Here is a 23,575-nt window from a genome sequence, read left to right on the forward strand (position 1 = left end):
ATCGGTCTATATGGGGGCTATATCAAGATATAATCCGATATAGCCCATCTTCGAACTTAACCTGCTTATGGACAAAAAAAAAGAATCTGTGCAAAATTTCAGCTCAATATCTCTATTTTTAAAGACTGTAGCGTGATTTCAACAGACAGACGGACGGACATGTCTAGATCGTCTTAGATTTTTACGCTGATCAAGAATATATATACTTTATAGGGTCGGAAATGGATATTTCGATGTGTTGCAAACGGAATGACAAAATGAATATACCCCCATCCTTCGGTGGTGGGTATAAAAAGTAGTCGTGAAAAACATGGGTTTTTGAGAATATATATTCTTAATCGTCTCGTCGTGCTGAATCGATCGATGTCTGTCTGTCGAAATTACGATAAAGGTCGAACGCGTAAAGCTAGCCGCTTAAAATTTGGCACAGATATTTAATATCGATGTAGATCGTTGAGGATCCCAAATGGGCTATATCGGTTCAGATTTAGATATAGCACCCATATAAACCGATCTCCAGATTTGATTTCTGGGGCCCCCGGAAGCCACAATTTTCATCCCATTTGGCTGAAATTTTGCATATGGTGTTTCGTTATGACTTCCAACAACTGTGTTAACTAGTAATATGAAGAATTTGTTATCACCGGTCACCATCGGTTGGAGTAAGCTTTTCGCAACATAAGTAGTCACAATTTAAAATAAATGGGTTGAACTTCAGAGGACCCTGACATGTAGGAAATCCAAGAAATACAAATGGGACTAACAGGTGTAAATTGGTTGTTGTTGTAGCAGTTTATTGTGTTCTATTCTTCGGCAGCTTGATTCTGCTCTGCGACTAAGATGGGGTGCGTCCACGCGGATCTGGGTCTGAGCCGAGTGGGTTTGGCGGGGCAGTTAAACAGGTGACGTGCATCGTGTGGTCCCTGGTTACAATCGGGACATACATCTTGCACGTCAGCATCAATCCTGTAGGAGTTGAGGCGGAGTTGCATAATCACCACAGACCGGCCAATTGCTTTGTACGTGGTGATCAAGGTTTTTATTGTCTGCACCCCAAGTGCTTCCGGCAATTGACTTGAGGACCTTGTTTCTACATTTGACTTTATCGCAAATTGCTGCGGCATGTGAGGAGAATGTGTAAAAACTGTCAAATGTGACGCCAAGTATTTTCGGACATTTGATGGTCGGAATCATTTCTCCATCGACCATCACAGTTAGCTCAGTATTCACCTCACGCGTATTTGTATTGAACAATGTGGCTGAAGATTTGGTATGATTTGGAGGATATCTACAGATTTCTTGCAGCGAAATATGAGGCAAGTCCGTTGAGGAAACGTTCAACCTATCGCAGATGTCATCAATGGGTGGGGGGCCTGATGCCATGATCGTACAATCGTCCGCATATGATACGATCTATATGCCGTCTGGAGGGGTTGGAATGGAGGATAGGTAGAGGTTAAACAGTGCCGGAGATATCAACCCACCTTGAGGAACTCCCTGTTTCACTCTACGGTGCTTCGACTTCTTATCCCTATATTCCACAAATGACTGGCGACCACACAGATAATTCGCGACCCATCGTTTCAGGCCTGGCTGGAGGGACGTGATGGCGATGTCCTCAAATAATTTGGCATGGCTGACCGTGTCGAATGCCTTCGATTGATCCAATGCTACGAGGACCGTCCTATAACATAGCCTGGGCTGATTGAAGCCACGACAAATGTGTGCGGGGATGGCATTCAAAGCAATTATTGTGCTATGCAGTCATCGGAATCCATGTTGATGATCGGCGAATGAAAATTCTCCTCCTTCTTTGTGGCTCGGGAGGAGTAACGCCCAAGCGTTTTTGCTACTGGTGAGGGAAGGTAGATCGGTCTGTACGACTCCTCCAAACTTGGGTCCTTTACAGGCTTCAGTAGCGGAATAACTCTGCCCATTTTTCAGACTTCGGGAACTATAAGAATGTTCAAAGACAGGTTGAGGACAGTGGTAAGATACCCAACTCCAGGTAAATTCAACAACCTGTCGCATCTCTTCGAATCACTCACGGTTACTTCGCCAAAAGTGACTGAGGTCCTGTCATCCCGTCTACCGAGGTTCGAGAGTGACTTAATGTAGACCCCAGCTTGCCTAAGCCGGTGCTTATGTTACATTACTCCAAGTATTAGAGCTACAAATTCCGCCTATGTTCGTTGACTACCCTGTTTATTTTCAGATTCAGCTCACTGATTCTTGGGTTAGTGGGGTCCATACAACGAATCCCATCACGCTCGTTTGCAAGAACCACTGCCTGCGCCGGGAAATTGGGCCGCATGGGTATTCGACCGACTGGTATAAAGCGAGCGGCTGCTGCCTAAATGATGTCTCGGAATTTCCTCTCGAAAACTAACACATCCGAGGGGGGGTGGCAGTTCACTGAAGTGGCGATTGGTATACTCTCTGAAGCCAGCCCAATCGACCTTCTTCTGATTGATAAACGTCCGGCGCTCAGATGTTATGAAATCGGGTGGTCGGTCGATGGTGAGAATTATCAGGTGGTGGCCTGACCCCAAAGATATGACGGCTTGCCAGGATACATGACTCAGGAGATTAGGGGATGCAATGAAAATGTCTGGCGAACTGCCGCACCCCCTCGTAATGCTAGTGGGGGCATCCTCATTCACCGTACAAAACGTGGAGAATTCAATCTGCTCTGCCAAAGCCATGCCACGTTGGTCGTGAGAATGCCATGAAATGTTATGCGCATTAAAGTCCCCTAGAACTAGACGATTATGACCAGATAGTAACCCACTTATGTGGTTACGTGGTTGTAAGCTTGGCCATTAATTGGGACACAGTCACAACCGGCGGTATGTACACGTTGTAAAGCTCTTTCTCTGCAGTAACCGACCTGACTGCTATCCCCATAGGGGTCACTAGCGCCAGGTGAAGCTGAGATGGGTATCACGAAGGCTAATTCCCTGTATCACGAAAGCCAATCCTCTACCTCCATTCCTTGATCGATCTTTATGTAGCACATTGTATCCGTAACAACTGTGCAAGCTCCAGATGTTGGGCAGCTTTGTCTCCTGGATCGCTGCTACCAATATGTTCTTCCGACTCATAAAATCCACAATCTCATCGATCTTGCCACGGAGACCGTTGCAGATTAGTTGCAAAAATACACTTCCCGTAATGGCCAGGCAATATTGGGGCTGGGATGCTGCTGTTGCGTATATTGCCGCACGGGAGAGGTCGTGGGGTCACATAGCCCGACGATGAGGACGCAGAAGGCGACGACGATGACGCTTGTGATCCACTGCTGGCTATGTTCGCACAGCACCTTGCGACATAGCCAGTATGACTATACTCCCGTAGTGAAGTGAGGCTGTAGCAAGATCGGAAATGTACCCACTCCATGCACCGGTTACACCTGACCGACACCGAACGAAGATGAAGGCGGTTCTGGCAAACCAAACAGAACCAGAGTCCGGGGTTCTTTTCAATCCCGGCACGGACCAGAAAGTTGCGGAGAAGGCACTCTGGGATGTGCCTGAGGCAGTAGCCATTGCCGATGAAGGGTTCCATCGGGTCAATCCGGTGTGTACAATCGGTTGAAATGGGATTGGGTGTAAATTGGTAGTTGAGATTTGTAGTTTAGATACAATTGACTATATGGTTTAAAACTTGGTGGATCCGATTACATCAGGTTCTGAATCAGCTTTTCAAGGTTAGGACAAAGAATGGGAACGACGAGAGGCGATAGAACAGGGACTACAAGATACATAAGAGAGTTGCTTAACGAACATTTAACGAAGCCAGGGGAAATCCAAACGAGAAGATTTTATTGATTGATTGAGGAGCTTTCTAGTACACTAATAGAAAATTTATACCAAACGTACTCATATCCATACGATACGATACCAATAATGAAACAACTACGTATGCTATCAATATACCGGCTGGTATGGATAGTACGGTTCTATGTAAGATAAGTGCGATAAGAACCGTTCTAATATATTAGATTTACAAACAAACAGTTAAAGCTTTCAATACCAAACTCTTATTGATTTTAGTACCAAACCGAGATTGTTTTAGTATTATTCTATTTTAGCATCATTTAGTATCAGTTGAACATTCAACTCCCTACTGAATTAGAATATATCCCATTGGGCATAATATTGCTGGAGGAATTCGACTGTCTTTCTGATACATATGTTCAAAGGTTTAGTTCATGTATAAAATTTGCCTATATTCCCAAGTCTTAGAGGAGGTAAGGTGGGATTTATACCGAAGACGTGGAAGCTGCTATATAGTTCAGCCAATGATTTTAGACCGATTTATCTCTCCTATTTCTTTGCTAAAACGCTGATGAGGATTTTTAAACTTCTTATTAAAAGAAAGATGGGGATAACCATCCTCTCTAGCTACCAAGATGCTTATATTAAGGACAAATATGTTGATACGTCATTGCATCACGTGGGACATCATTTTGAAAGGATATCCATTATAAGTAGTGGATTCTTTGAGGGGTCTTTAACAAAGTGAATTATTCTACCATAGATGCGGCACTAAGACATGCAGTTAAGTATAACAGTTTGATTTTTATACCCACCACCGAAGGATGGGGGTATATTCATTTTGTCATTCCGTTTGCAACACATCGAAATATCCATTTCCGACCCTATAAAGCATATATATTCTTGATCGTGGTAAAAATCTTAGACGATCTAGCCATGGCCGTCCATCTGTCTGCTGAAACCACGCTACAGTCTTTACAAATAGAGATATTGAGCTGAAACTTTGCACTGATTAATTTTTTGTTCATAGGCAGGTTAAGTTAGAAGACGGGCTATGTCGGACTATATCTTGATATAGCCCCCATATAGACCGATCCGCCGATTTAAAGTCTTAGGCCCATAAAAGCCGCATTTGTTATCCGATTTCACAGAAATTTGGAACAGTGAGTTGTATTAAGTCACTCGACTTCTTTCTTCAATACTGCCCGGATCGGTTTAGATTTGAATATAGATGTCATATATTAAATTGAAAAAAAAAGTACTCATTGAACCACTCAATGTCCGTGCCGAATTTGGTCAAAATCGGACCATATTTCGATATAGCTGCTATGGGGGCATAAATTATTAATTTTTTACCGGTTTATGAGGAAAGGTGGTTCTTAACGCCTTTTTGCTTGTTTGGATAATGAATATAACGCGAACAGATATATCACTGCCAATGTTGGTAACCTAATTACGGCTACCCACTCTGAGCAGGACGGCCTTACCGGTTTTACGATCGGCGATATTTCTTGGAGCAATTGCAAATTAACTGGAAACTTAGGAATCTAGGATAAGGCAAGGCTTTTGCGGCACTGTATTCTTGTTAGAAGCATGAAGGGATCAAGGGAAGTTTGAGACCCAGGCTCAAGCATTATTTGTTCTCGGCGGTTTTAGTTCCAGTTCTAGCTAATTTTTATCTGGTGACTGTCTGGTCTCAAGTCTGCTTTAAGATTCGTGTTGGGGCTATGGGAAACTATAGCAAAGGCAGACTCTTAAACAGATTTCCACATAGGATTTGATGTGGTGGCTAAGGGATGCACGTGAGGTCAACTACCACGGCGCTGTAAAAGAAAGAGAGGGTTAAGTTTTCAGACATTAAATTTGTACAGACAAATCGTAGATTGATAATGGACCATAGTATAAATTATATTGTATTGTAGCAAACTAGATATCATTGACTCCTTACTAATGAGGGATGAGTGCTGCATTTTTTTAGAGGAGTTGTTTGCCATATCTATAGTCACTATATATATATAGCCGCGGAGCTTGTGGTCGTAAAAATATTTCAAAACCTATGGTTTTGAAATATTTTTATGGTGGGAGTTTATACTCCCACCATAGGAGCGTATACTAATTTCGTCATTCTGTTTGTAACTACTCGAAATATTCGTCTGAGACCCAATAAAGTGTATATATTCTTAATCGTCGTGACATTTTATGTCGATCTAGCCATGTCCGTCCGTCTGTCTGTCGAAAGCCCGCTAACTTCCGAAGGAGTAAAGCTAGCCGCTTGAAATTTCGCACAAATACTTCTTATTAGTGTAGGTCGGTTGGTATTGTAAATGGGCCATATCGGTCCATGTTTTGATATAGCTGGCATATAAACCGATCTTGGGTCTTGACTTCGGTCGGTTGGTATTGTAAATGGGCCATATCGGTCCATGTTTTGATATAGCTGCCATATAAACAGATCTTGGGTCTTGACTTCTTGAGCCTCTAGAGTGCGCGATTCTTATCCGATTGGAATGAAATTTTGCACGACGTGTTTTGTTATGATACTTAACAATGGTGCCAAGTATAGTTAAAATCGGTCCATAACCTGATATATCTGCCATATAAACCGATCTTGGGTCTTGACTTCTTGAGCCTCTAGAGGGAGCAATTCTTATTCGATTTGAATGAATTTTGGTACGTAGTATTCTATGATATCCAACAACTGTGCTAAGTATGGTTCAAATCGGTTCATAACCTGATATAGCTGTCATATAAACAGATATGGGGACTTGATTCTTGAGCTTCTAGAGGGCGCAATTCCTATCCGATTTGGCTGAAATTTTGCATGACGTTTTTTATTCTTACTTTCAACTACTGTGTCAAATAAGGTTCAAATCGGTTCATAACCTGATATAGCTGTCATATAAACCGATCTGGTATCTTGACTTCTTGAGCCTGTAGAGGTCGCAATTATTATCCGATTTGCTTGATATTTTGTACGACGGATTCTCTCATGACCATCAACATACGTGTGTATTATGGTTTGAATCGGTCTATAGCCCGATACAGCTCCCATATAAATCGAGCTCTCTATTTCACTTCTTAAGCTCCCAAAGGGCGCAATTCTTATTCGAATTGGCTGACATTTTACACAGGTCTCCAACATATAATTTAATAGTAGTCCAAACCGGACCATATCTTGGTATCGCTTTAATAGCAGAGCAAATCTTTTCTTATATCGCGTTTCGCCTAAGAAGAGATGCCGGGAAAAGAACTCGACATATGCGATCCATGGTGGAGGGTATATAAGATTCCGGCCGGCCGAACTTAGCACTCTTTTACTTGGTTTTTTCAACATAATAAAACTGCAGAAATGCCAACTCTCAAAATTTAATTTGAACTTAATTGTTTAGGATCCACTTGTATAAGCAATTTTTTGCTCCACTTTGCTTACCGAAGAATGAAGGATAACGAAACATCAATTTATAAATATATAACAATGAAGGGATAAACATTGTAGCAACCCTCTTAGATTTAATGTAAAACAAACCGAACTCTGACCTAATTACATAAAAGCGTCGACCAGCGACCACAGCAATGTTGGCAGCAAGGCTGAGACAACAATTACATCTCAGTTCCCGACAAGAGCAATGTTATTACGTTTGCATATGCTATAACTCCTTCTGCGTTCTACTCCATTCATCGTAGAGGTCGGAAATAAATTGCCGAAAACCACAAAATTGGAAACTTAGGCAAACTGATGGATATCATCGCATGAATAATGGGCCAAATTTTCGGTTTGTAAATGAGTGTGCATACCCATGAGGGTGCTTAGTGTGGAAATGACTTAACCACAATGTCCTATTATTAAGGATAAATATAATGAGCAATTACATTCACTTGTAATTTTTGCCAGTGTTCGACCCTGATTGGGAGGACCTTTACGAAAAAACAAAACGCACAAAGAAATATTCTTTTTATTTCATTTAGCTAAAAATTTACTAAAAATTTGGTATATAAAAACAGTCGTTTTGACTTATCTGCCAAAACATACATTGCATTAATTTTGTGGCAGCAAAAACGAAATTAAACAATCAAAAAGTGACATTTATCAGATTCGCCTGACTGCCACAGACTTGGCTCTTAAGTATAATATTCTGTTCAACAACCAGTTGGCACCATCATCTAGTTTAGTAGATAACATTTAAAACCAATTTTGTCTCAGCAGTTCCATATAACGCTAAATGATAAAAAAATTTAGTTATTTATACATTTGGCCTTGACATAGGAGCGGTATAAAAAAAAAACAACCATATTTCTTGCGTGGATATGCAGCTCAAAAAAAATTTTTCAAAAAAAAAAAACTTATTTTCATGCAAACTCACGGGGAAATAAATTCACTACAAATAATTGTAAAAACGAACGTATAGGAATACATTTACGAAGTAGTTTATTGGAATAAGCAAAAGTACTAGTTCCAGAGTCAACTGGTTACTGAAATGACAAGTCCATGTTAAATTCACCATTTGCTTACACTGAAAGTAAACAAAAATGGTTCTGATTACCTTGTAATTAGTAAATAAATAGGTTTGTAACTAGCGGCTTGGAATACTTGGAACTTTCTCAATTTTTTTCTAAATATATATGTAAAATCCTGTTTTCTTGATTTCGGACAAAAAAGTTAACCCGAAGGACAGCGAATGATAGGTGGTCACATAGAGCGGGCTGTGAGTATTCCAAAACTATGTGACCTAATCTAGACTTGAAGAGGTCTACCGCTTTGCTGTCACAGGCTAGAACAGATATCTTATGTAATTTTGTCTGTCTTGGCAGGCCATTGTCTAATCGGAAAACATGCTGACAGACTGCAGATTGCCAGCAATAACTTTTGCAGAAGCTTTGAGGACTTCGAAGAAGAAGAGACTATAGAACACCTTCTGTGTGTATGTCCCGCGCTAAAAGTCAGAAGGAGTTCCAATTTATGTTCCCATTTCTTTGAGAACCTCTCAGATTTAGCGGATATGAACATTCGCAAGTTGTTGGGCTTGTTAAAGCTATATGTTGAACCATAACGGTAGGAACTAAACGTCTAAGTGAGTCTGATGGCAGACTGCCACTTAAATCTAACGTAACATAACCTTGTGTTTATATATTTATATTTGGTTTAAATATTTTTGTGGCTGCTAAACGAAAGAATCTTAGTGAAAATGATCATTAATTTTCAAAAATTGTTGGTCGTTAAATAAAATTCGCACTTAAGCGATTGACCGTTAAAAAAGTAATTTGTATAGAAAATATGTACGAAAAGGCCTTTTTTAATTTTTTTGCAGAAATCTGGAACTCGCTCTTAAGCGATTGGCGGGTCAATCAAAACTACTGTATACAGGGACGTAACCAGGCTTTGTTTTTTAAACCCTCCACCATAAGATGGGGGGTATACTAATTTCGTCATTCTGATTGTAACTACTCGAAATATTCGTCTGAGACCCCATAAAGTATATATATTCTTGATCGTCGTGAAATTTTATGTCGATCTAGCCATGTCCGTCCGTCTGTCCGTCCGTCCATCTGTCTGTCGAAAGCACGCTAACTTCCGAAGGAGCAAAGCTAGTCGCTTGAAATTTTGCACAAATACTTCTTATTAGTGTAGGTCGGTTGGTATTGTAAATGGGCCATATCGGTTCATGTTTTGATATAGCTGCCATATAAACCGATCTTGGGTCTTGACTTCTTGAGCCTCTAGAGTGCGTAATTCTTATCCGATTGGAATGAAATTTTGCACGACGTGTTTCGTTATTATATCCAACAACTGTGCCAAGTATGGTTCAAATCGGTCCATAACCTGATATAGCTGCCATATAAACCGATCTGGGGTCTAGACTTCTTGAGCCTTTAGAGTGCGCAATTCTTATCCGATTGGAATGAAATTTTGCACGACGTGTTTCGTTATTATATCCAACAACTGTGCCAAGTATGGTTCAAATCGGTCTATAACCTGATATAGCTGCCATATAAACCGATCTGGGGTCTAGACTTCTTGAGCCTTTAGAGTGCGCAATTCTTATCCGATTGGAATGAAATTTTGCACGACGTGTTTTGTTACGATATCCAACAACTGTGCCAAGTATGGTTCAAATCAGTTCATAACCTTATATAGCTGTCATATAAACAGATCTGGGGACTTGACTTCTTGAGCCTCTAGAGGGCGCAATTCTTATTTAATTTGAATGAATTTAGGCACGTAGTATTTTGTTATGACATCCAACAACTGTGCCAAATATCGTTCAAATCTGTACATTACCTGATATAGCTGCCATATAAACCGATCTGGGATCTTGACTTCTTGAGCCTCTAGAGGTCGCAATTATTATCCGATTTGCCTGAAATTTTGTACGACAGATTCTTTCATGACCATCAACATACGTGTTTATTATTTTTGAATCGGTCCATAGCCCGATACAGCTCCCATATAAATCGATCTCTCTATTTTACTTTTTGAGCTCACAAAGAGCGCAATTCTTATTCGAATTGGCTGACATTTAACACAGGTCTCCAACATATAATTTAATTGTGGTCCAAACTGGACCATATCTTGATATCGCTCTAATAGCAGAGCAAATCTTTTCTTACATCCTTTTTTTTTTGCCTAAGAAGAGATGCCGGGAAAAGAACTCGACAAATGCGATCCATGGTGGAGGGTATATAAGATTCGGCCCGGCTGAACTTAGCACGCTTTTACTTGTTTTTTTTGTGCCAAGTCGGCTCAAGTCTATATGGTAGTTTTATCCCTGGATATCGGGAATATATGACAGCTTAATTCAAATATGGACCGATCTAAACCATATCGGGCACGGATGTCAAGGAGCCTATCACAATTAATTGTGCCAAAGATCGCCAAAATCAGATAATAAATGCGTAATTTATTCTCCCTAGACTTAAATCTGAAGATCAATAAAAATAACAGCTATATTCAAATATAAACCGATCTCCCGGCACGGGATAGCTGTGAGCACCACACAGGCTGGAATATTGAGGACCGATTTGCGTGATGTTCATTGTTGTCACGCAAAACTTAGATGCGAGCTACCGGGCATACACAGGTTAGTGGAATGCTCCATACGGAGTAGCTGCAAGGACAATCGCAGGCAATCAGCGGTATCGAGCGGAGAGTGTCAGTGAGATGCTTGATATGACAATGCGAGTTGTTGGCGCCTTTAAATAAACAATAACCAAACTTTTCCCGAGGACCGGAGCGAGCCTGCTCACCTACAGAAGACGAAGAGCGCCACCTCCACATGAAAATGTGGCTCCTGTGGCTACAACAACATAGACCAATCTGGAACATATAAGGCAAGGATGTCGGAGTGCTTAAAACAACTCATTGTGCAAAATTTCAACATAATTGGATAATAAATGCGCCTTTTACGGGCCCAAAAACTTAAATCCGGAGATCGGCATATAGGACAGCTTTATCCAAATATAGTCCGATCAGAACCATTTTCGGTACTAATATAGATGGTCTTACCATAACTTATTATGATAAATCGGATAATAAATGCATCTTTTGTGGGCTTAAGACCTTAAATAATGAGATCGGTCTGTATGGGGGCTATATCAAGATATAATCCGATATAGCCCATCTTCGAAATTATTTTTCCCAATGAACAAAGTGTCTGTTAACCTCTTACAAGAACGAAGCGTTTGTTGGTTGCTCCAGTGTTTTGGTGATTTTTTCGTGGTTTCTGAGACGTATTCCTTGGGCCTTTTTGAATCATTCTGTTGTTCGTCGGAAGTGGGATAGTGGACGTTGTGGAGAGGGCTGATTTTTGTGTGCAACAGGCGAATTTACGGATTTAAAAATTGTAAGTTTCACAAAGAAAAACTGGTCGAAATTACAAAATATAATAATATTTGGCACGGAGAGAATTCAGCAGACTGTAAACAAATATATCAGCTGTTCGAATTGACAAATATATAAAGTTGCCACTTAGTTGGACTAATCATAAGCTCAGTTAAGAAGGGCTGCATTTCTTAATTTGGTTTGTGTCCCAACTATAAGAAATCCGTTAAACTAATACTAACTTACTATGCAACGAACACCGTGTAAAGAAAACATCTCCCAGCAAACAAAAAGAAGGCTGAATGAGACTTCGCCGGAGGACAGGAACATGTCTAAAAAACCAGTTGGAAATATGGAAGTTGGTGAATTAATGGAAATGATGAAGCTTACCATGAACTCCTTGTTGGAGGAAAAGCTTGAAAATCTTCCAACTAAGAAGGATTTGGAATCCATCAAATCAGACATAAATAATGTATGCGAGGAAATCGGGACACTAAAATCCGAAAACATAAAATTAAAAGAGGAAATAGGATGTTTAAAACACAAAATAGAGGAAGATGAAAACAATATACGATGGCTAGAGCATCAGATTAAAAATACGAAATTGGTATTTAAAGGCCTGGTTTTTTGAGAAGACACCAGTGGACTCTGTTTTGAAAGTGTGTGAAGAAAACCTTAATATAAAAGCTAAAATATCTTCAGCACAGATTGTTGCGGTTAGAAATAACACGTACACAATTATAGCGGAATTTGAAAATGAAACGGTCGTAAACCAAGTATTACATACTACAAAAAACTTAGCCGGAACATCTATATCTATAGACAGAGATTTAAATCCCAGAAGACAAAAAAATAAGAAAGCCATGCTAGCTTTAAGAAGACTAATATTGGCAGACAGTAATAAGCACAAAATCACTGTTCGGGACGACAAAATGCTTATATCCAACAAAAGATTCCAATGGAATAGTAAGAACGAGTTGATGTGTGGAAACCAGCCTGCGGAGGAAATATTTAAAATGCTATACGGCCCAGACTTGAAGAAGGCTAGTTTTAACGATTTGTATGAAATATTAACTACTAATTCAAAAAACTAATAAAACCCCTTTCTGCTGCAAACAAACCTGAAGTCGGTGCTAGATTGGAAAAACAGAAACTACTAATAGCAGCTTACAACATCAACGGATTGCAGAATAAATTATTATTTCCAACATTTTTCGAATATCTAAAAATTTTTGATATATTCTTTTTAATTGAAACTCATATCACGCAAAATAAAACTAAGCAGGCTGAAAAGTATTTTCCTGGTTTCACAATTTATTGGGATTATGCTGAAAGGGACAGCAATTACGGTAGAGCAAAAGGTGGAATAATGCTTGCTGTAAATTCAAAAGTGCATGAAAAAGGACTTAAGTATGAATTCGTATCCGGCGGTTCTATCAAAATTTTAAAGATATTAATGCAAAATGTGATGTTCAATATTATCCCGGTATACATAAGAGGGGCAGATTGGGATTCTGAGTTCCGACGGTTGAAATCGTTTGTAGCTGATAATGAAATAAATAACCCTGTGTTTATCGGGGACATGAATGTAAGAATCGGAGAAAATCAGCAAGATATTACGGCAATAAACAGATCCAATTTTATATCAGGCTTAATTAGGCGTAAGTCGCGGGATAAAGAAGTTAATTCGAAAGGGCGTAAATTGTTAGAATTTTGCGATGACTACAATTTGATTTTACTTAATGGTCAAACTCTCGGCGATGAAGAAGGCGAATTTACCTATATCAGCAATCTTGGGCAATCGGTTAACGATATATGTGCAGTATCCGCAAACTTGTTGTGGTATGTAAATAAATTCTCTATAGAAGAAAAAATATGGTCGGATCATCTCCCTATTGTACTTGAAATGGGTTTCAACACCGAAGCAATGTCTACTAAAAAACTAGCTTTACTGCCGAAGTTAAAATGGAAGGATTCTCAAAAGCAACAATACCAAAGAAGCCTAAACACTAATCTACAAGCAAATTCTGAAAATGTCCCAAATATTACTGAATTAACGAAGATAATTGAACGGTCAGCACCTTCGTCTGTCTCTACTCGTGCCTTTCTCCAAAAAAATAAGTGGTACAATGAACGATGCCATTGGGCTAGGAAAAAGGCTTTTGATCTTCTAAATAACTTTCGGAAATCACAATTACATTCCGATAAGTCCAAATATTTAAAAGCCCAAGCAAAATATAAAGAAGTATGTCAAATTTGCAAAACCAACTATAATAACGATTTACTCTTTAAAATAAACACCATTAATAACGGCAAGGAATGGTGGAGCTTAGTGAAGGAAATAAGGGGCGAAGATCTTCGTATAGGTGCAAATATCTCGGCAAACATATTTAAAGATTATTTTATATCATTACTTAATCCGGCTCAAACATGTTCAGAAATATTATACGCACCTTTTTTGACTCAAGATCAGTTTCTGGACGCAGATATAACTGTGGAAGAAATCAAAAAAGTACTTCGAGCAGTCAAACCGAATAAAGCACCAGGAGAAGACAGAATATCGTATGAATTCTTCATAAATGGCACAGAGGAACTTTTTATAACGCTAGCAAGTTTATACAATAAGATGTTTTCTGAAGCTAAGGTGGAAGAGTTTCTGGAAAAAACTATAATTTTTCCTATTTACAAAAAGGGGCCAGTAAATGATGTGAACAACTACCGTGGAATATCATTTATGAACTCATCGGCTAAGATTTTTACGGGAGTCCTGAATGATAGGTTACAGGCGTGGGTTGAAGCTAAGGAAATAATTGTCGAGTATCAGGCTGGATTCAGAAGGAGGTACTCCACTGCAGACAACATTTATAATTTGTCAGCCATAGTCAACATTAAATTAGCTGAGCGAAGAAAAGTGTACGCTTTCTTCGTTGACTTTAAAGCAGCTTTTGATACGGTCCCAAGAAAGTCACTATTATATAAACTGCATACTATTGGCCTCTCATACAAATTTATTAAAATGATATCGGAAATATACAAAAACACGAAAGCAGCAGTATGGACTGGTGAAGAATTGTCAGAATATTTTGACACAAAATCTGGAGTGAAGCAGGGATGTCTCCTCTCACCTCTTTTGTTTTCACTTTATGTAAATGATCTGCATGATGTCATAGAGGGTGGCATAAACATTGATGGGCACAATATCAGGGTTCTGTTATATGCAGACGACATTGTGCTATTGGCGGAAGAACCGGAAGTAATGAGCAGTATGATTGAAAAGTTAGATAGCTACTGTCAATTGTGGAATATGCATATTAATCTAAGTAAATCCAAAATGATGGTGTTTAGAAATGGGGGCCGGCTTGGACGGCACGAAAACTGGAAGTTCAGAGGGTACGACATTGAAATAGTTCCCGAATATAATTACCTAGGGGTAATATTAACTCCTCGAATGACCTTTACAAGGCACATCCAAAAAAGAAATAATGAAGCAAAATGCGCCATAAATATGACATGGCAAAATTTTCTTAGCTCAAAAAATGTGACTCTGAAAAGCAAATGGAAGCTGTTTTTGGCGGTCTGCAGATCAATACAAGCATATGCATCTCAAATCTGGGGTTACACATATTTTGATCAAGTAGATATGCTTCAGCGACATTTCCTTAAGAAAATAATGAATCTGCCGGATTCAACACCAAACTATGCCTTAGAAATTGAATTTGGAATTAAAAATGGCCACCTATACACGCTTGAAATGCATTTAAATTATGTAACGAAAACCTTGTTTAAATATGGAACAAACCGCTTACCGCACGTTTTGTCAAAAATTATTTTATCTAGAAATATATTCTGGGCCAAAGGTTTAAAAGATTTGGCAGATAGTCTAAGCATAGTAACACATAATCCTGATGCAAGAGAACATGAATGGATAGAGTATAACGAGATATTGCTAAAACATGTTGAAGCAACTTACGCTAATGAACGGTTTCGAAAAGCGCTGGAGAGTCAATCGCGAATATACAGATTCCTAGACCATACTAGAGGGCAACTCTATGTGAAGGATGCATATACTCAAAACGAGATAACATGGATTTTTAAAGCTCGTTCTGATTTAATAGTGCTAAATGGCAACAGTTTTGATCGTTCAAGAGGGGAAACTTGTACGTTATGTAATTTACAAGATAAAGAAACACTACAACATTTCCTAGGCAAATGCCCAATTCTCAGAGCATACAGGGTATGTTTCTTCAATAAACCATTGCTAGCTGACAACGAAGTTATCAACATCTTGGATGGAAGACAGGAAACAGATTGGAAGAACTTGGCACGCTTCTTGATCTCAGCACTAAACTATAGAAAATTAATATTATCTGAATTTGCTTAAGTAAAATTATTATAATAATAATAATAATTAACTTATTAATTTTGAACTCCCGACTGACGACATTTTGTCATAGTCGTAAAATCTTTGATTGTTTTTTTTCGAGAATTTAATAACCCGAATAATGTAATATGTAAATTTAAAACGAAAGAAATTAACAATAAAGATTACACTACTACTACTAAGTGTCTGTTCAATATTTTCCATCATAGGATGGAGGTATACTAATCTAGCTATCCGTTTGTAACACATCGAAATATTCATCTAAGACCCTATCTATATATATAAAAATGAATTTCTATTTGTTTGTTTGTTTGTTTGTTTGTGGGTTTGTAAATATGTTTGTTCCTTATAGACTGAAAAACGGCTAAACCGATATCTTTGAAATTTCACAGATTATTGGGAGTGGTCCGGAAGGAGCAATAGGCTATATAATTATTTGATATCGCGTTGGGGGCGGACCCTCCCCCTTACCCCAAAAGTACCAGACAAAAATTAAAGTGGACCGATTGGGACAATATGGGACTTAAATGCAAGGTATTCAAGAGTAGAGTACAAATTCCATGTTAAAAATTGGGTCCAAGTAATTTGGGGGACCGCCCCGACCCAAAAACCCCCCAAAATAGGATAATTGGACGATAATGACAAAATGGGAATCGAATAAAAGGTATTCGGGAGTAGATTACGAATATGATCCGGATGGAGCAATAGGCTACTTACCCCAAAAGTACCACCCAAAACTAAAAGTTACGATTGGGTTAATATGAGACTTAAATGAAAGGTATTCAAGAGTAGAGTACGATTTCCATATTAAAAATTCAGTCCAAGTAATTGGGGGGCCGCCCCGACCCCAAAACCCCCCAAATAGGTTTATTGGACGATAATGACAATATGGGAATCGAATGAAAGTTATTCGGTAGTAGATTACGAATATGGTCCGGAAAGGAGCAATAGGCTATAAAGGTTTTTGATATCGCAAGGGGGCGACCCTCCCCCTTACCCCAAAAGTACCAGCCCCCCTTACCCCAAAACTGCTCCAAATAGACATATTGGACGTATATATCAATATAGGACTCAAATGAAAGGTATTCAGGAGTAGACTACGAATATAACATAAACAAGTAAAACCGTGCTAAGTTCGGCCGGGCCAAATCTTATATACCCTCCACCATGGATCGCATTTGTCGAGTTCTTTTCCCGGCATCTCTTCTTAGGCAAAAAAGGATATAAGAAAAGAGTTGCTCTGCTATTGAAACGATATCAAGATATGGTCCGGTTCGGACCACAATTAAATTATATGTTGGAGACCTGTGTAAAATTTCAGCCAATTCGTATAAGAATTGCGCCTATTGGGGCTCATGAAGTAAAATAAAGAGAACGATTTATTTGGGATCTGTATCGGGCTATAGACCGATTCAGACCATAATAAAGACGTTTGTTGATGGTCATGAGAGGATCCGTCGTACAAAATTTCAGGCATATCGGATAATAATTGCGACCTCTAGGGGTCAAGAAGTCAAGATCCCAGATCGGTTTATATGGTAGCTATATCAGGTTATGAACCGATTTGAACCTTATTTGACACAGTTGTTGAAAGTAAAAATAAAATAGGTCATGCAAAATTTCAGCCAAATCGGATAGGAATTGTGCCCTCTAAAAGCTCAAGAAGTCAAATCCCAAGATCTGTTTATATGACATCTATATCAGGTTATGGACCGATCAACCATACTTGGCACAGTTGTTGGATATCATAACGAAATACTTCGTGCAAAAATTCATTCAAATCGGATAAGAATTGTGCCCTCTAGAGGCTCAAGAAGTCAAGACCCAAGATCGGTTTATATGGCAGCTTTATCAGGTTACGGACCGATTTCAACCATACTTGGCACAGTTGTTGGGTATCATAACAAAACACGTCGTGCGAAATTCCGTTCCATTCGGATAAGAATTGCGCACTCTAGAGGCTCAAGAAGTCAAGACCCAAGATCGCTTTATATGGCAGCTATATCAGGTTATGAACCGATTTGAACCATACTTGGCACAGTTGTTGGATATAATAACAAAACACGTCGTGCAAAATTTCATTTCAATCGGATAAGAATTGCGCACTCTAGAGGCTCAAGAAGTCAAGACCCCAGATCGGTTTATATGGCAGCTATATCAGGTTATGGACCGATTTCAACCATACTTGGCACAGTTGTTGGATATAATAACAAAACACGTCGTGCAAAATTTCATTCTGATCGGATAAGAATTGCGCACGCTAGAGGCTCAAGAAGTCAAGACCTAAGATCGGTTTATATGGCAGCTATATCAGGTTATGGACCGATTTGAACCATACTTGGCACAGTTGTTGGATATCATAACGAAACACGTCGTGCAAAATTTCATCCCAATCGGATAAGAATTGCGCACTCTAGAGGCTCAAGAAGTCAAGACCCAAGATCGGTTTATATGGCAGCTATGTCAAAACATGGACCGATATGGCCCATTTACAATACCAACCGACCTACACTATTAAGAAGTATTTGTGCAAAATTTCAAGCGGCTAGCTTTACTCCTTCGGAAGTTAGCGTGCTTTCGACAGACAGACGGACGGACGGACGGACGGACGGACGGACGGACGGACGGACGGACGGACGGACGGACGGACGGACGGACATGGCTAGATCGACATAAAATATCACGACGATCAAGAATATATATACTTTATGGGGTCTCAGACGAAAATTTCCAGTAGTTACAAACAGAATGACGAAATTAGTATACCCCCCATCTTATGGTGGAGGGTATAAAAACGAGGTCCAAGTAATTGATAGTCGCCCCATCCCCGATAAGCTCACCAAATAGGAATACTAATCAATCATAGCTTAATGAAACTCAAACTATAGCATTTGAGAGCAGATTACGAATATGACATTAAACTTTGTATCCAAGCACCTAAGAGGCTGTATACACCAATCATGACAATATGAGGTTAAATTAATCGATTATAAATTAATCAATTATAACTACCGAACGGGACACTCTGTGATTTAATTAATGTGTAGGCCGCCATAGCCCCAAAATTATAACATTCACCGTGAAAGCAGGAGTTGCAAACCTTAACGGTAAGGTTGCAACCATTTTTAGTTTACCGATAGACGAAACCAAACGACGTGTTGCTGGGAAACACTTTTTCGGCGAAATCGGACAATAAATACGCCGTTTATGGGTCGAAAACCTTAAATTCAGAGATCAATCTATATGGCAGCTATATTCAAATCTGGACCGATCTAAATTGAAGAAGGACGTCGAAGAGCCTTACTAAACTCACTGTCTCAAATTTCAGCGACATCGGACAATAAATGCGCCTTTTATGGACACAAAACCTAAAACTGAGATACCGGTCTATATGGCAGCTTCCAAATCTGGACCGATCTGTTCGATATTGCAGAAGTATGTCAAGGGGCTTAACTTAACTCACTGTCCGAATTTTCGGCGATATCGGACAATACATGCGCCTTTTATAGGCCCAAAACCTTAAATCGAGAAATCGGTCTATGTGGCAGCTATATCCAAATCTGAACCGATCAGGGCCAAATTGAAGAAAGATGTCGAAGGGTCTAAGACAACTCACTGTCCCAAATTTCATCAAAATCGGATAACAAATGTGGCTTTTATGGGCTTATGACCCTAAATCGGAAGATCGTTCTATATGGCAGCTATATCCAAATCTGAACCGATCTAGGCCAAATTAACGAAGAAAGTCGAAGGACCTAACACAACTCACTGTCACAAGTTTTAGCTAAATCGGATAATAAAGGTGTCTTTTATGGGCGTAAGACCCTAAATCGGAGGATGGGTCTATATGGCAGCTATATCCAAATGAGCACCGATCTGTACCAAATTGTCGAAGGATTATGAAAGGCCCAACACAACTCCCTGTCCCAAATTTCTGAAAATCGGATAATAAATTTGGCTTTTATGGGCCTAAAACCTCAAATCGGCCGATCGGTCTACATGGGGGCTATATCAAGATATAGTCCGATATAGCCAATCTTCAAACTTAACCTGACGGACGGACATGGCTAGATAGTCTTAGATTTGTACGCTGATCAAGAATATATATACTTTATAGGGTCGGAAAACCATCCTTCGGTGGTGGGTATAAAAAAAGACTAAATGAAGACCATATGATCCACTCTAAGCGAGTAGCACTAACATTTAAATTAGCGTCATCTGGCAGTCTTCAACTGAAATTGTTTGATCCAATTGGATTTAGTTGATCCAAATAAAAAAAATGCCAACATGACAGAGAGAGGGCAGAGTTGTAAAAATTAATCATCAGCATGTATCTTTGTTATGGCAACATATCGGTTCTTTGAATAAAGAACAAGTAAGAGCGTGCTAAGTTCGGCCGGGCCGTATCTTATATACCCTCCACCATGGATCGCATTTGTCGAATTCTATGAGCGGTGTATCTTTTTAGGCAAACAGAGAGTATTGAATAAGAACTGTTATGCTATTGGAACTATGTCAAGTTAAAGTCCGATTCAGACCATCAATGAATGCTGAACAATGTACAATAGAAGTCATTGTGTAATATTTCAGTTCGTACGGATAAGAATTGTGCTTTGTAGGAGCTCAAGAAGCCAAATCGGGAGATCGGTTTATATGGGAGATGTATCAAGCTATTGATCGATTCAGACCATATTAAACACGTATATTGTAGGTCATGAGAGGAGCCGTTGAACAAAATTTCTGCCAAATCGGATGAGAATTACGCCCTCTAGTAGCTCCAGAAGTCAAGATCCCAGATCGGTTTATATGGCAGCTATATCAGATTATGTACTGATTTTCGCAAAGTTGTTGAAAGTGATACCAAAACACTATGTGCAAAATCTCAGTCAAATCGGAAGAGAATTGCGCCCTCTAGAGGTTCAAGAAGTCAAGACCCATGATCGGTTTATATGGCAGCTATATCAAAACATGAACCGATTTGAACCATACTTAGCGCAGTTGCTGGAAGTGAGAACTAAATACTTCGTGCAAAATTTCATTCAAATCGGATAAGAATTGCACCCTCTAGAGGTTCAAGAAGTCAGGACCCAAGATCCGTTTATATGGCAGCTATATCAAAACATAGACGGATTTGAACCATTCATAGCGCGGTTCTTGGAAGTAATGCCAAAACATTACGTGCACAACTTCATTCCAATCGGATAAGAATTGCGCCTTGTAGAGGCTCAAGAAGTCAAGACCCAAGATGTCAAGACCCAAGATGGGTTTATATGGCAGATATATCAGGTTATGAACCGATTTGAATCATGCTTGGTACAGTTGTTGGATATCATAACAAAACACGTCGTGCAAAATTTCATTCCAATCGGATAAGAATTGCGCACTCTAGAGACTCAAGAAAAATTTCAAGCGGCTATCTGTACTTCTTCGAAAGTTAGCGTGCTTTCGACAGACAGACGGACGGATGGACGGACATGGCTGGGTCGAAATAAAATGTCAAGACGATCAAGAATATATATACATTCTGGGGTCTAAGACGAATATTTCGAGTAGTTTCAAACAGAATGACGAAATTAGTATTCCCCCATCCTATAGTGGATGGTATAAAAATAAAATATAGGAAAATAGGAAGGATCTCAAGCAAAAAAGCCCCACCTCCAAAACCTACCATATATATATATATATATATATATATATATATATATATATATATATATATATATATATATATATATATATATATATATATATATATATATATATATATATATATACATCATAACAATATGGGATCCAAATGAAAGGTATTTAAGAGTAGAAAACGTGCTGAAATTTTGCAAGTCGTGTTCTGTTACGGCTTCCAATAAGTGTGCCAAATACACTCCAAATCAGTCTAACGCTTATTTAACTCCCATGTAAACCGGTCTCTCGATCATCCTTGTTGCGTTTCTAGAAGCTTTAATTTTTGCTGGTTTGACAGAAACTTCGTATGTAGAATAAAATTATGCACTTCAACTAAAATTTATTTTACAAAAATTTTTAGCAAAACGTTGGTGGGTTCGGAAGATTCGGCTCGGCCAAACTTAGCACGCTTTTACTTGTTTTTAAATATGTGACACCGACCGACTAAATGCTGCAAAGTATCCTGTTCCCTCATATTGCATATGGAGCAAAACTTTCCAGCTGTATCCAACGCCATTGAAATATATGAGGCCTCCACGAGTTCTCATAATATACAATATCTACAATAGATTTGATTAAAGTTTTCATTGCAGTATATGGGACCAAAAAATAAAATATTTATAGAACCGTGATTCACTCTCTTAAGATTTTCTCCCATGTTTATTGTACTACAACTTGGTTTCACGCATTGAACCAAAAGCGTTAGCTAGTACATATTTTATCGTGCTTTATATTTTAAGACTCCATTTGCGACAAAAAATCTTTAAACCAAAAACTTTTTTCTCTACAATTTTCATTATATATATATATATATATATATATATATATATATATATATATATATATATATATATATATATATATATATATATTTAGGATAAGAAAACGTATCTGATATCCCATTGTCGGACCAAGTGCTATGGGGACCACCCCAAGCCCCAAAACACCCCTAAATCGGACATATTTACCGACCATGGCAATATGGGGCTCAAATGAAAGGTATTTGCGAGTAGAATACGAATCTGATATCCAAATGTGGGACAACGTTTCCGGGGTCCACCCCTTTCCCAAAACACCCTTCAAATAGGACTTATTTACTGACTATGTTAATATGGGGCTTAAATAAAAGGTATTTAAATGCAGAATACGAATCTGATATCCAAATATGGGACCAAGTGTTTCACAGCAATATGGGGCTCAAATGAAAAGTCTTTGGGAGTAAAGCACGAATTTGATATCAATATTTGGGAAAATGGTCTATGAGATTAGAAAACGAATTTGATATCCAATTATGAGGGCAATGGCAATATGGCGTTCAAATAAATGATATATAGATATATGAAAATAGAGCACGTTGCTGATATATTTTCCGGGCTTAGTGTTTGGGAGACCACCCCAATCCCCAAAACACCCCTAAATCGGGCATATTTACCGACCATGCCAATGTGGAGCTTAAATGAAAGGTATTGGGGGAAGAGCAAGAATTGGCACCCATTTTCGGGACCAATTTTCTGGGGGTCTACCCCTTTCCCAAAGTACCCCACACACAGCAATTTTTTAGTGACCATCGCAATATGGGACTCAAATAAAGGTATTTGGGAGTAGAATACGAATTTGATATCCAAATATACGACCATGTATTTAAGGCATCACCCCTTTCCCAAAACACCCCCAAAGGGAAACAATTTTTCGCCCATTCCAAAATGTGGCTCAAATGAAAGATATTTGAGATTAGAAAACGAATTTGATAATCCATCATCATGTAAACTCCTCTTAAGCCAACGGCAATATGGAGTTTAAATAAATGGTATTTAAGAGGACAGCACGATGATGATATTTTTTCAGGGCCAAGTATCTGGGGACCACCTTTCCCTCAAAAACACCACTAAATCAGACATCATGTGAATATCGGGCTGA

General features: G+C 39.0%; 1 protein-coding gene across 5 annotated transcripts in view; it reads right to left on the bottom strand.

Annotated features, from left to right (window-relative positions):
• Positions 1 to 11,517, bottom strand: part of LOC106093770 (nucleolin) — a 330,417-nt gene extending 318,900 nt beyond the window's left edge. For 3 of the 5 annotated variants that reach the window (XM_059361440.1, XM_059361458.1, XM_059361475.1), the window contains exons 1-2: positions 11,437 to 11,480; positions 5,267 to 5,602 (exon numbers count right to left, since the gene is read on the bottom strand). The gene's annotated coding sequence lies outside the window, so the exon portion shown is untranslated. Of the gene's footprint in view, positions 1 to 5,266; positions 5,603 to 11,436 lie in introns of all 5 variants that reach the window. The other 2 variants (XM_059361444.1, XM_059361449.1) reach the window with 2 other exon arrangements.
• Positions 11,518 to 23,575: the final 12,058 nt, after the last annotated feature.

This window comes from Stomoxys calcitrans, chromosome 1, assembly GCF_963082655.1.
Source record: "Stomoxys calcitrans chromosome 1, idStoCalc2.1, whole genome shotgun sequence".
Taxonomy (NCBI): domain Eukaryota; kingdom Metazoa; phylum Arthropoda; class Insecta; order Diptera; family Muscidae; genus Stomoxys; species Stomoxys calcitrans.